Source organism: Sciurus vulgaris (assembly GCF_902686455.1).
Source record: "Sciurus vulgaris genome assembly, chromosome: 5".
Taxonomy (NCBI): domain Eukaryota; kingdom Metazoa; phylum Chordata; class Mammalia; order Rodentia; family Sciuridae; genus Sciurus; species Sciurus vulgaris.
Genome location: NC_136465.1, coordinates 103,269,775 through 103,284,123, shown reverse-complemented (window position 1 = coordinate 103,284,123; position 14,349 = coordinate 103,269,775). Strand labels below are relative to the sequence as shown.

Below are 14,349 nucleotides of genomic sequence, written 5' to 3'. Positions count from 1 at the left end.
TGGCAGTACTGGGGATTTAACCTAGGGGTGCTTTACCACTGAGAAACAACCCCGGCCCTTTTTATTTTTTCTATTTTGAGAGAGGGTCTTGCTGAGTCATCTAGGCTGGCCTCAAACTTGAGATCCTCCTGCCTCAGCCAGAATCGCTGGGAGTACAGGCATATGCCATCACACCTGGCCACTTTCTCTGTATGTTGAATCCTTAAAGCTCTCTTCCTTCTTATATTCTTACATGTAATGAAATTTACTTGTTTATGGGATGGGGTTATGGCTCAGTGGTAGAGTACTGGCCTAGCAATGTGTGAGGCACTGGGTTTGATTCTCAACACCACATATAAATAAATAAAAATAAAGTTTCATCACAACTACAAAAATATTTTTAAAAATTTACTTGTTTACTATTAGTTCTTCTTGATAAATTGCAAGCTCCCCAAAGAATACACTGGCCTGTTCAAATGGAAAAATGGAATTCATTAAATGATCAATAAATATTTATTAAATTAATGAAAGTTCACAACCAATGCTTGGCCAAATTATTTTTGCTAAATGTGACCAACCAAATTGAGCATTTATTCTTGCACATTTTTCTCTGAATTCATGTCCCACTTACTCAAAAAAAAAAAGGGGGTTATCTTTATGGATATAAATTAGGTTACAGAAATGCATCTTGTTTTTCCAAACCTTACAAAATGATGTTGAAAGAGAGTTAGAGGAAACAGTTACAAACAAAACAACCACGGAATGCTTGGGTAACCACAGAATACACATCAGGTAGCAACAAGTATCTCTGCACAGGAGTGAAAGCAACTTGGGCATGCGTGTACTCCCTCCTGCTCTCTGGTGTGAGTTGTTTTTACTTCTATGACAGTGTCAATCCATCACAGGGATAGGGATCATCTGTGATCATGAATTTGATATAGCTTGGTCACACAAAATCCCTAGTCCCATCCCAGAACATGAGCACCCTTCTGAGATTTATATTCCACCCATGAAGAAAGAAGAAAAATGAAAAGGCACCATTTACTATGAGGAAGAAGTTCTGGTTCTCCTGTCTTCTTCTTGAGAATGCACACTGGAGCTAAAGAGTTAGCAGAACAATCTTTGTGGGTTGGGCACTGCAACCAGGCCTTAAAGTACCAGGTCAGGTTCATTAGTGACAAAAGTAGCATAACTTATTGAGGCAAAAATAATCCAAACTCCATTAATAAGACAATGACTGTGACTCATCCCTCAGCAAAGACAGAATCTTCACTGGGTCTTGAAAACATAATGCAGGGTGTTACTTGGTGAAATCAATCAATAAAATGCCAGTCATTTTTCAGGAAGGAAGCAAATTGTGAAACTGAGTCCTGTTTCGTTTCTCTAACATGCGCCCTGTCTCTAAGACAGTGAAAAGAAGTTTGGGGTCAATAAATTTAAAAGATGAGTCAACAAATATGTAAAGTGTTGAAGAATTCATAACTAAAGTAACATAGGAGGTAAAGTAGCTCGGTATGAGCAAATATCTGTGACTCTGTAGCTTGAAAAAAATGAAATAAGTTAAAAATAAAGTTCGTAAGATATTGACAGGTATGTACAGAATACATGTAGACTTCTTCACCAGATCACTAAGTTCTAGGATAAGAGAGGACAGACTTGATGGAACATCAGCAACCTATAGGAACTGAGAGATTATTCTAACCCAATGCCCTTGTTAAAAATTAGGGAACTGAGATCCTGAAAAGGGAAGTGACTTCCCAAGGACACCCTTGCTAAATGATAAATAGCTCCTTTCAGGCCTATTCAATTAATTCTCATTGGCAACACTAAGTTCAGACAAAGATGAAGAAATTTAGTCTAAGGTGAAAAGAGCAATAACTATATGCCCTACTATATACATATTGTTTAGATTTTTATCCAAAACTCTGAAAGACAAAGAGTTCTAAACTGAAGAATCAAAAGCCTTTATACCTGCTCTCTGCTGTGGGAGATCATGAGAGCCAGGGACGGCCTAAAATTGCACAACTTAGATACCAAACAAGTCCCCACCATATGGCCAGAAGCAATCCAGTTTGGTGGTGCATTCAACCATTCATCTGTTCTTAATGATTAGTGATGACTTCAAATAGTATAGCAATATATCAGGTAGAAAGTTATGTGTTTTCACCGGAAGCACGCTACTCTTCAAACTGCCCCATTACTATTCCTTTGCCATGCTCTCATATCCACTTTTAAAAAAACACAAATATCTATGAAAAATTAACAAAATAACTTTGCTTTTCAACTGAAAATTTTATTCTTAATTAGACCTTTGGGCCACTAGAACAATGGGAAAAGGTGGCTTCACAGCTAAAGAGAAAGGTGGCAAGGACATGCCTCAAGAGAAATAGCCTTCATTCCAAATTTTGCTGGATCTCTGAGGTTCTTCTCACTATTGGCAAAGCCATAGCAGCCTCCAAAGTAACCGAAGTGGTAGATCTGTCCCTTCCTGGAGTGCATGCTTGTCTTTAAATTTCCCTTCACAAGATGGGAGTGGTAGTGAGTACCTGCAGCCCCAGCTATTCAGAGGCTAAAGCTGGACACCAGTTCAAGGCCAGCCCACGCAACATAGAGAGACCCCTCTCCAAAAGAAAAAGAAGAAAAGGAAGTTTTCCTCCATAGATTCACCCTGTAAGAATATTCTCACATGTTCCAGGCTGAATGGAATGATAAAAGGGTAGACAAGACTTATCACTTCTAAAGCTGAGTTAACAATTCATATTTTAAAGGGAAAAAAGACAAGTATAAGCAAACAAAAATTAAAGTATATTTAGTAATTGAATCTACTGTTATATTTAAAGGAATAGAAGCTTATAGAGAAATTAGTTCAACAATTCCTGGGCTATTGTTAAGGAGAAGGTAAGTTTCTCTGCCTTGATTGCAATCATGTAGCCAAGTTTTATGAACAAGGGTTCAAGAAAATATGTTTTTCTTCTTTTAAAACTGAAACAAAGATCTTCTCACTCACCATCACTCACTAGATGTCTAAACATTACATATTGGAGGTGACTCCTGAAAATTAGCTCATCTATCCTTTCTTTTAGAAATCATCCCAAGGTCAAAAATATATGTACAATGAATCAAAATGCAGTCTGTAAAAATAAAATAAAATGAAATAAAAAATTTAAAAAATTCTGTGGACTTCATAAGTAACCTTGAAGAGTATAAATGTTTTTAAATTTTCACACATAAGCTCTTACTCATTTAGCTTGGAGTTCATAAGGAAAGTTCATGTTAAAAATAGTCTAACAGATAACCATCGTCCCATAAAAGTTATTCTGAGGCTAGAAGGCTATACAATCATGAGAGACTGAAAATCACATGATATTGTTCTTTTGAACAGGAGAAAACTATGGTTAAGATGTAAGAGGATTTTCAGTAAATTGCACACATGGTATGCTAAGCACTTAAAAAGTGCACAATAAATATTTGTTGAACAAATGATTCTATATTTGCCTTATGGGAACAAAGTGCCACTTAATGAGAAGAATATGCATGTTTGAAAGTACAAAATTTCAGGAACTTGAAGAAACAGTCAAATGTCAACATATTTTGAAATAGTGCTGTAACATGCAGTGGGCATGTTATTCTTGCTTGGGTTTTGTTTAATTTTGTTTTCTTTTATTTTGTTTTGGTTTTTGTTTTTTGTACTGGGAATTGAATTAGGGGGCACTTAACCACTGAGCCACATCCCCAGCCCTTTCTATTTTTCATTCTGAGACAGGGTCTGGCTAAGTTGCTTAGGGCCTCTATAAGTTGCTGAGCTGCCCTCAAACTTGCCATTCTCCTGCCTCAACCTCCTGAGTCACTGGGATTACAGGCCTGCACCACCACACCTGGCTTTTATTCTTGCTTTTGATAAGCCAATTAAAGAAGGCAATGAACCTGTATTAAGTTTTTGGACATGCTTTCAGATTTCAATAACTTTGTTTTTATGACTTTGAGAAACAAACAGATAAAAGCAGCAGAACTAGTTTATTCTCCTCACACAGTGTAAGAGTATAGTTTTTCACAGATTTTAATAAACATAAGTTTATAGTCCTTCAAAGGACTACTTACCCGTCTACCTACAATAAAATTTCTTAACAAGGGAATCAAGTGATTGTATTAGTCAGTTTTTCATCATTCTAACCAAAATGCCTGACAAGAACAACTTAGAGGAGCAAAGTTTATTTTGGCTCATGATTTCAAAGGTTTAGTCTATGGTCAACTGACTTCATTGCTTTGAGCCCAAGATGAAGCAGAACATCATGGTGGGAGGATCTGCCAGAGAAAAGTTACTGAATTCATAGCAGTCAGAAAGGAAAGGGAAAGGGACTATAGGAAAGATGAACCTTCCAGGGCATGTCCCCAGCGACCCACCTCCTCAGTCACCACCCAGTCTTTTCAAACTAAGATGGACTGATAAGACTTCAGGTCTCATAATCTAATTGTTTAACCTATGACTATTTCTGCATTAACACAGGAGCGTTTGGGGAACACCTCATATCCAAACCATAATAGTGATAAAATGCAAAGAACAAGAGGTTGGATTCTGACACACTTGGACACAAATCACAGCCCTAACATTTCTAGTTCCTATGACTAAGGGCATAAAATGTATTTTGACTTCTTTTCTTGTCTGAAAAATGGAGACAATAATATTTACTCTATAGGATTTTTATGAAAATTAATGGCAATATCTGTAAAATAATAAAATCCTAGCCTTACAAAGTAAAATGTTTTATGCAATAAGCAGTTTTGAAACTACCAATTTTATATAAATTAGCATTTTATCATCAGCGATACCATTCATGGAAACATGTACCCTCTAACATAGTAAAATAGCTGTGCAAAGATATAACTAACTTATGAAGACACAGATGAATCCCAGTTTTCCAAATTACATTACACACAGCTGACTTTTCCCTTGTCTCTGCTCTGAAGCTTCTCCAGAAATAACTCAGCTGTGCTCATGGAGGACTGCCAAACAACATCCATCCAACCCAGAAAGGCACTGTCACAATATTATTCTTTCCACTTCGTTTTATCTCCATCTTTGTTAACCCTTTCTTCTACTTTTACTGATGCACTTCTCATTTAACTCTACCAGAGGCAACTTTTCAATATGCAAACTCAACATAGTTAAGAATTCTGCTCTCCCTTGAATTGCCTCTCTACCAGACTTTGCTCAATTATCACAAAAATATCTCACTCTCTTTACATCTTAGCCTTTCTCTTTTGCTTTTCTTTTTTATTATGAACTAACAAAATTATCCAAATCACTACTAAGCAGCTAGTTAACCTTGGAAAAATTGACTGAAGGCCCCTTTACCTCAACTTTCCCTCCTGGTGATCTAGGATAAGTGAACTCTATTTCCAACACTGAGGATCAACTGGGTTTAGATGAGATTTCATAGGTGATTCTGACCTCAGCCGGCCTGAGTTCATATTTCTGCTTCTCAACTACTTGTTGATAGCTGTGAGTTACTTAACTTTTCATATCTCAGTTTCCTTACTTGTAAAGCAAGTGTGTTAATAAGAGTAGTTGCCTCCTAATGTTTAGTTAATATTTATGACCAAAAACACTGCCTGTGTCTGAAAAATATGACTCTGGGATTGCCCCCAGGAAATGAAAACAAATTCCAGAATTCAAAAGTGTGGACAATAAAGAACCAACGAGATCAAGTGTCTGAAAATACTGGACACACGTAAAACGTCCTATCTGAATAGATAGCCATGACTATCTCCAATCAAATCTACCTGTCATCTACCTGTTTATCCACTAAGTTCCTAAACATTTTTAAAAATTCCTGTCATTAGAGCAGCCTAATTTTCTAAAATGTAAACTGTATATATTATGTGTGGTGTATCATGAACTTAATTGGGGCACAGTTGGAGCTCCATCCCAGTATATTATTTCTAGTGTTAAGTGAAAAAATTAAAACAGTTTAGTTTAATGTTCTTCATTGGCTTCAAGTTCTATTCAGAAAGAGATGCTCAGCTAGGCTAACTAAAAAAATGTTGGTTTCATAGACAAAGAATGAAGGCAGGGAAAATACGGAACAAAAAGCAGTTGGACCATTTCAAAGTCACTTTCCTTGTAAGAAAAAACAGTAGAAAAATAATCGATTGGCTAACACTAGGTTACCTTTGTGTGTGTGTGTGTGTGTGTGTGTGTGTGTGTGTGTGTGTGTGTGTATGTGAGGATTAAGATGGGGAACTTCATTATTGTGCCAAATGGAACGGGCCTATTTGGGAAATTTGGCTGCTAGCACTCTAATCCTGATTTCTCAGAAGGTCAGATAAACAATTTAGTTTCAGTTTGGTAATGGGAAACCTTAATGTCAGTGACTCCTTTTGCTTTTTAACCTAGTCTATTGGGGCCTGGTGCAGGATTTTAGTCCAAAATAATGGCTCCCTATAATTTATACTTAACACTTTTGAAAATATTTTAGGGTTTGAAAATAAATTAGGGTTTATAGCAATTAGTTAATTTATATTTATCAAAATATAAATTTCCAAAAGTTACAAACAAGATTCCTACAAATATACAATGAGCATTTGTTAAAAATATTCAATTGCTTCATGAGGGAAACAAAATGATGAAGCTAGTTCAAAGAATGAAAACAAAGACCAGTACATGTAAGCCAGTGGAAGCAAGGGTGATGGGCAAGATGGGTACCTAACGGAATGTGAAACCCTGGTTCATGGTTTTCAGAGCAATAGAACCATAACTTCCAGGGTGATCTCTCCTATTACAAAGATAATATTTGCTTTCATACTAGACCAAAGTCACGGGTAATTTAACAATCTTTGAGAAAATTACATCTAACTTTGCAGAATTTGGACCCAGGTAAAAATTAAAAGTATTGTTAGAAGTAGAAAGTCCAGTGGTCCATTTTCAGAATATAGTATTTAGCCTTAAATGTAAAATTCGGATGTAAGAAAGACAACCTGTGGCCTATTTAAATTCCTAGTTCCAATCTTCAGAGGATGGTCTGAATATATCCAATCATAACCATTTTAACCATAGCCCTTGCCTTTACCCTCCCCAATTTTAAAATTAGCCAATTCCATAGATTGTAACCTCAAGTTCCTCCTATCAGAGCAAGGGACAGTGCTGCTTTAGGGATAAAAACAGGGGGACTCCCTCCCCTGCTTACCCGCTCACCAAGTGTGCTTGCTTGCCAGACTTTGTTTAGTAGCACATTCTACTGCTAAAGTCAAGTTTGCTTTGCTGAGCTACTTCTGAGCACGTGTTTGATTCTTTGTAGAACGCTGGTATTTCTAACAGTATGAATAGAAAACTAAAATGAGGAACTACTGTTTAGGAGAGTTATGAGAGTATATTAATAACACTCAAAGAAAGTTAAAACAAAATACCTATACCTTAACTAGTGTTTTAGTATCCTAGGAACCACAAACTGGGTGGCTTAAAACAAACAAAACAAACAAACAAACAAAAAAAATATATATATATATATTATATTCTCTTTCAGTTCTGGAAGTTGGATGTTCAATATCAAGGCATCCATAGGGCCTTGCTCTGTCCAAATGTTGTAGGGGAGCCTCCTTCCTTCAGTCTTCCTGCTTCTCATAGTTTCTTGGCTTTTAGCTGCATAACACTTCAGTCTCTGTCTCTGTCTTCACATCTTCTTCCCCTCATGTGTATCTTTGTGTTCAGATTTCTCTCTTAAAAGAACATGGGCCACTGGATTAAGGCCCACCCTAATCCGGAATGACCTCATCATAACTTGATTGCATTGACAAAGATCCTATTCCCAAATAGTCACATTCTGACGTTCTAGCATGGCATGAATTTGGGGAGACACTATTCAACCCAGGACAACTTGCAACAATTTTACTTAGTAGCATATCCAACAGATGGAGTCAATAAAATGCCTCTTTCTCACACCCCATCTGATCATTAGCAAACTTATTGTTCTACATTTAAAATACCATATCTTCAGAATCTGACTTTTTCCCACCTTCACCTCTTCCTCAAGACTCTTGCAGAGCCTCCTACCTGTCTCCTTGTCTTTGTCCTTGTCTCTTTACATTCTCTCTTCTACACCATGCTAGGATGAACCTCCAAATCCACAATCACAGAATATGACCCCTTTATTCAAAATCTGTCAGGAACTTCTCATCACATGTAGAAAGAACTACAACGACCTCACCAGGTTGTACACCTTTTATGTCTGGACCCTGGGTCACCCACCAGTTTCATTTCTAACCACTCTTCACCTTATTCACCCTCGCTTCCTTTCAGTGAGTTATGAGCATTGAATACTGAGGTGTTCACAGTCCTGCAACTTACAGGGAAAGGAAGGACCACCTGATTAAACTAAGCCAGCATGCTTCCACCCCTCTAAATCTGCTCATTCTGGTAAAAGGTGTTAGGAGATGCAGTGAGATCTGAAGATAAAGTGAGGCTTCCTAGTCTCTTCCCTCTGTACTGAGGCAGCTGATCCTACACTGTAAGGTCAAACTGAATTGTTCACCCAGTTGCAGGAGAAATTGTAACTGAGTCACAGAATAGTAGTTCTTCCTCTTGAGTGGGTAGGCCTACAGGTATAAATGCCACTCAGCCAAATGAGTGATACAATAGAGCCCCTTGTGCCTGATGTGGGAAGTATGAATGTTCTAGTCCACGTTTTCATTGCTCTGACCAAAATACCTGACACGAACAACATAGAGGAGGGAAAGTTTGTTTTGGCTCATGAATTCAGTATGCAGTTCATGGCTGGCCAACTTTATAGCTCTGGGCTCAAGGTAAGGCAGAATAACATGGCAGAAGGCCATGGAAGAAGGTCACAGTGGAGGAAAGCAGCTCAGGACATGGCAACAGGAAGGAGAGAGAGATATAGATCTCTGATCACCAGAGACAAAAATATGAATCACAAAGGTACAACCCCAGTGACCTACCGCCTCCACACTCTACCCGCCTATAGTTACCACCCAGTTAGTCCATCAGATTAATTTACTGATTAGGTTAAAGCTCTCATAATCTAATAATTTCACCTCTAAACCTTCTTTCTTTGCCTCACACATGAACTTTTTGAGGACACCACATATCCTAACCATAATGATGAAGGTGATATATCTTCAAACTCAAAAACAGGGCATAAAGAATCTACCTGATATTAAATGCATACCCATTGTGAATGTCAAATTCTACATAACCAGAAGTCCCATTTTCTTGCTTAGAGAAGAGCATTGAGGGTTGAATTTTATTCCTCCAAAATTTACATTCAAGTCCTAACCCTGTAAATGTTATCTTATTTAGAAATAATCAGTTTAAGAAGAGATCATCCTGAGTCAGGATGGCCTTTATGCAATGACTATGTCCTTATGAGAAGCCAGAAACTTGGACACAGAGACTTGGAGGGCAGAAGGTCATGTGAAGATAGAGGCAGAGATTGGTGTGATGTAGCTGCAAGCCAAGAACGCCAATTGCCAGGAGGCACCAGAAGCTACAAATAGCTAGGATTGCAAAGCTAGACAGAAGGATTTCTCCCCTGTCTTCTCGAGAGAGCATGACCCTACCCAGACCCAGAGTTGGGAATTCTAGCCTCCAGAACTGTGAAATAATAACTTCTGTTTTAAGGCACCTAGTTTGTGGTACTTTGTCACTTCAGCATTAAGGAACTAACAGAGGAAGGATTAAGGAATGGGCTAGAAGGAAAAAAAATCCAGAAGTGTTTCTTCCCTTTGAATTCCCCCTCAATGGGGGAAAGAAGCTTCTATGGAAGTTTTATCTAGCTTGTTGGCAGAAACAGACACTCTCTAATACTTTATTCTAACTTATTTTGCCGGTCCGGATAGCCAAGTCTATCCCTGAGTGACAGGCCAGAAGACCAGCTGAGCCTCAGCTGAGCCTCATGAGCTGGCTTCTTACCCAAAACTTATGTTTTCTCCCCTGTGTTTCCCTGGAGAGCTCATTAGTGGACCCCAGTGAACTTTGAAATGTATCAGAATGAGCTGAAATTTAACTCTATAGAGGGGAGACCCTCAAAGCCAAAATTTTATTTTCTATTTCCTATTTCAAAATACACTCAACCACTGTTCTGTGGAACCAACCTAGATGCCCTTCAATTGATGAATGAATATATGTACAATGGAATATTACTCAGCCATAAAGAATAATAAAATTATGGCATTTGTAGGCAAATGGATGAAATTGAAGAATATCATGCTAAGTGAAAAAAGTCAATCTCAAAAAACCAAAGGACGAATGATCTTGCTAATAAGCGGATGATGATATATTATGGGGGGTGGGAGGGAGGCAAGAATGGAGGAAGGAGGGACTGTATAGAGGGAAAAGAGGGGTGGGAGTGGTGGGGGGAGGAAAAAAATAACAGAATGAATCAAACACCATTACTCTATGTAAATGTATAATTACACAAGTGGTACGCCTCTACTTCATGTACAACCAGAGAAACAAGTTGTACCCCATTTGTTTACAATTAAAAAAACATAAAAAAATAAAATAAAATGCTCACCAGAGATTCATTATGAGTTCTAATTTCCTTAGCTTTAATTTTGAAAATAAACCTCTTGCTCCATTATGAAATTCCCAGAAAGAAGTGCAAATCCAAAAATAAAGTCTTCTTCAGTTTGTGAATTTAAGATCAAAGAAATTAAAGTTCAATATTCTTTTATTTTCTTTTTCTAATTCCATTTCTTTCTCAGTACAGGGGTCTATCTGGTGCCTTTGCCTGTTTTTTCTTCCCCTGGAATGTCTTTGTGCCTTCAATTCCCAGAGGGAGACTTAATTGAACAATGAGTCTCATGTCTGTAAGAGAACAACTCTCAAGGTTTTCAAGTATGGGTTATTTCAGGAAAAGCAGTCTACTTTGTTCCTTTTGCTCTTTCTCTTGTGTTATTATTATTAATATCATTATCATCATCACCATTATTAGTGTTAACACTAATAATCATTATATTATCATACAAATAACAGCTTATATATTAAGATACAATGTGTTCACTTTTATGCATTTTCTCTCATTTCATCCTTTTGACAATGTTAGAAGATTCACTTTTTTAAAAAAAGATTTTAACTGACGTGTAAAAACACTAAAATTGTACATATCATTGGGGTAATGTTATTTTGATACATGTCTCCATTGAGTAATGTTTGAACCAGGCTCTACATATCTATCTCCTCAAACATTCATCATTTATTTGTGGTGAAAATATTCAAAATTATTTTTTCTAGCTTTTCAAAATGTACAGTATGCTATTGTTTCCTGTATTTAAACCTACAGTGTACAGCACACAAGAACTTCTTGCTCTTTCCTACTGTAACTTAGTACCCGTTGATCAACCCTTCCCCATCCCCTCCACCACCGCCTTCCTCTCCCAGCCTCTGGTAACTGTTATTCCACACTTATCCTCTAGGAGATCAGTTTTTTGAGATTCTATATATGAGTGAGATCATAGGTGTAACTGCACTTTCTGTGCCTGGCCTATTTCACTAAGCATAATGATCTCCAGTTCCACCCATGTTATAAATGACAGGATGTCATCCCTTTTTATGTCTCGATACTGTTTCATTGTGTGCGTAGGTGCCACAGCTTCTTCATCCACTCACCAGTTCATGGACACAGGTTCTTTCCATTTCTTGGCTGTTGTGAGTGGTGCTGCAATGAACATGGGAGAGCCGGTGTCTCTTCCACATTCTTTTGGATATATAACCCTCAGTGGGATTGCTGGATCAAATGGCAGCTCTGTTTTTAATTTTTGGAGGTGCCTCCATTGTTGCCATCATGGCTGTGCTAATTTACATTTCACCAACAGTGTGCAAAGGGTCCCTTTCCTCCACTTCCTCACTGGCACTTATTATCTGCAGTCCTTTTCACAACAGTCTTACAAAGAAGATGAGGTAGTATTTCATTCTGGTTTTGATTTGCATTTCCTTGATAATCCAATTCTTATTATTTCTGTTCTACAAGTGAAAAAACAATGACACAGAGACAAAATAATAATAATAATTAATAATAATAACAATAAAAGTAAGAATTAAGTTTCAAGCCCAAGCATTGTGGCTCTAAAAGCCATAGTTGTAACCACTGCACAAAATTACCTTACAGACCTTGTCTTATTTTAGGGGGACCTGGTCATATGTTTGGATCCAGGAACAAATAAATTTGTTCTCTTTTTCTGAGTACCATCCTAACAGTTGCACATGGGTATATCTCATTATCTTTTTCTTCTCTACTCTCCTAGCTTGACACCTAAGCTCTCAACATTTCTCCTAAATATGTGTATGTGAGTGGCTTGAATGCAGGGCCTTACGTTAGGCAAGTGCTTCTACCACTGAGCTACACCCCCACCCCTGTGTTTCTTTTGCTTCTATTAACAAGCCTTCCTTTATTTTATTTGTGTGTGTGTGTGTGTGTGTGTGTGTGTGTTGCCACTTTATTTGGGAGGAGTACTTTTCTTGCCTATCTGATTTGTCTTTGTTTTTTCCCATGAGATACACACGTACTTATGTGTTTATATAAACCATCATGTAAAATAGCTAAAGGAATAATAATCAGATAAAAATTCCATCAATATTAAGCAACATTGCTTTGTATTTTTTAACTGCAAATATTTCAGGCAATTGGTCTTTTGACTTTGTATGCTTCTTTCAATGAATTTTTTTGTATGTGCCTAAACCTCTTCAGAGAACACTTTTTTCATTTTTAATTTTTGGGAATCCAAATTAGGAAAGTGTATTTGTCCTGTAGTCTATTGAAGAAAATAAATAAATAACAGCGTACAAAGGTATGTGCTATTTCTAAGATCAAAGAAATTTTAAACTGCTTTCTTCTTCAAATGTCCTTCTAAAAGAAAAACTTATGCACTTTATTGCAAAACTGAAGCTGGTCATTGCTCAAGTCCTTTAGGAAACCACACATGCTAGCAAGGGTCCCTATTCCCATATTTCCTCATGTGCCAAGTTATGATAGGCAGTTTTCTTAGCTGGAAGGAGGTAACTTAGGGGGAGTCTGATATTTGAGTCAAGCTTCTACCTTTTCCTATAAAATTATTTGCAAGAAAGCTTACAGAAATCCAAATCATGTAGACAATTATATTTCATATTAGGTATAGCATACAAGGGGCAAGTGTCTCTCCATTGTGCAACAAGTTCTGATTGCTTTTAAGGTAATCTTTTCAGAAGTACCATTTGTTCACAGTTGTAAAGAAAGAAGTTAGCATAAACTAACAAAAGTGGGGGAGAGGTGCTCAGAAGAGATTATATAACCTGTTTACACAAAGGACTAAATAAGACACTTCCCTTTTTAAGCGAAAATTATATTTTTATTTCACTAGCAGTTGAATTTGGTTTTCCTTAACCAATTTTGCTCAGAAAGAAAAAAGAAGCAATTTTATTATGATGTGAGAAATAACAAGTAATATGAACTTTTAGAAGATACTGTCTACATAATAGAATTTTGGTTTTATTTTCCCCTCCACTCCTAATTTAATAAACCTTAATTTGTAGACAGTTATCTATTACAGTGTAATGAATTATCCCAAAATTTAGTGACTTAAGAAAACAAGCATTTTCATCCTCACAGTTTCTGAAGTTCAGCAAATGTGGGAGGTGATCAGCCAGGCAATTCTGGGTTGGGGTCTTTCACAAGGCTGCAGTCAGAAGCCACAGAGACTCCAATGCTCTGAAGGCTTGACTGGACCGGAAGTCTCCCTCTCAGGGTGGCTGACTCACCTGGCCATCAAGTTGTTGCTGGCTTGGGGGCAGGAGACTTCAGTGCCTCCCAGGTGAGACAGGCTGCCTGAGTATCTTCATGCCATAGCTGGTGACTGACTTCCTCTCAAGTAAGCAATCCAAGAAAGAACAACATAGTATCAGCAATGTCATTTACAACCTCACCTGGGAAGTCCCACACCATTGCTTCCTGCCCAGTCTAGTTAGGCAGGAGCCAGTCACCAATTCCAACTCACATTCCAAGCAAGGGAAATTAAGCTCCACCTTTGAAGGGAGGGTATTAATGTGCAGACATGTTTTTAAACCACTAGAGTATTACTTACTTACTTTATCCTTTACTTATTATAAAGAAAAGAAGTACATGAACCTAAAATTCTAATAATAGGTGATTTATCTCACTTTCAAGTATTTTCCAAACTTTTCCAATATTCTTACCTAAAATCCTCTAAATCCTGATAACTGTTTCACATAACTTTGTTCTTTGCAACATACTATGTAAGGCTATTTCCTGCTTACACCACCAATACCGTGGTGGCAGGATATATTAATATTTTGATGTCACTTACAATTACTATTTTGTAAGGTCACTTACAATCTAAGCTTTGAGAGTTGAGATTTTGTTTTCT

General features: G+C 37.4%; 1 long non-coding RNA gene across 2 annotated transcripts in view; it reads right to left on the bottom strand.

Annotated features, from left to right (window-relative positions):
• The window catches only part of LOC306661420, a 35,806-nt gene extending 21,898 nt beyond the window's left edge, over positions 1–13,908 (bottom strand). The window contains exons 1-3 of one of the 2 annotated variants that reach the window (XR_013763872.1): positions 13,724–13,908; positions 11,600–11,953; positions 572–3,110 (exon numbers count right to left, since the gene is read on the bottom strand). This is a non-coding gene — a long non-coding RNA (uncharacterized lncRNA). Of the gene's footprint in view, positions 1–571; positions 3,111–11,599; positions 11,954–13,723 lie in introns of those variants that run through there. The other variant, XR_013763871.1, reaches the window with a different exon arrangement.
• Positions 13,909–14,349: the final 441 nt, after the last annotated feature.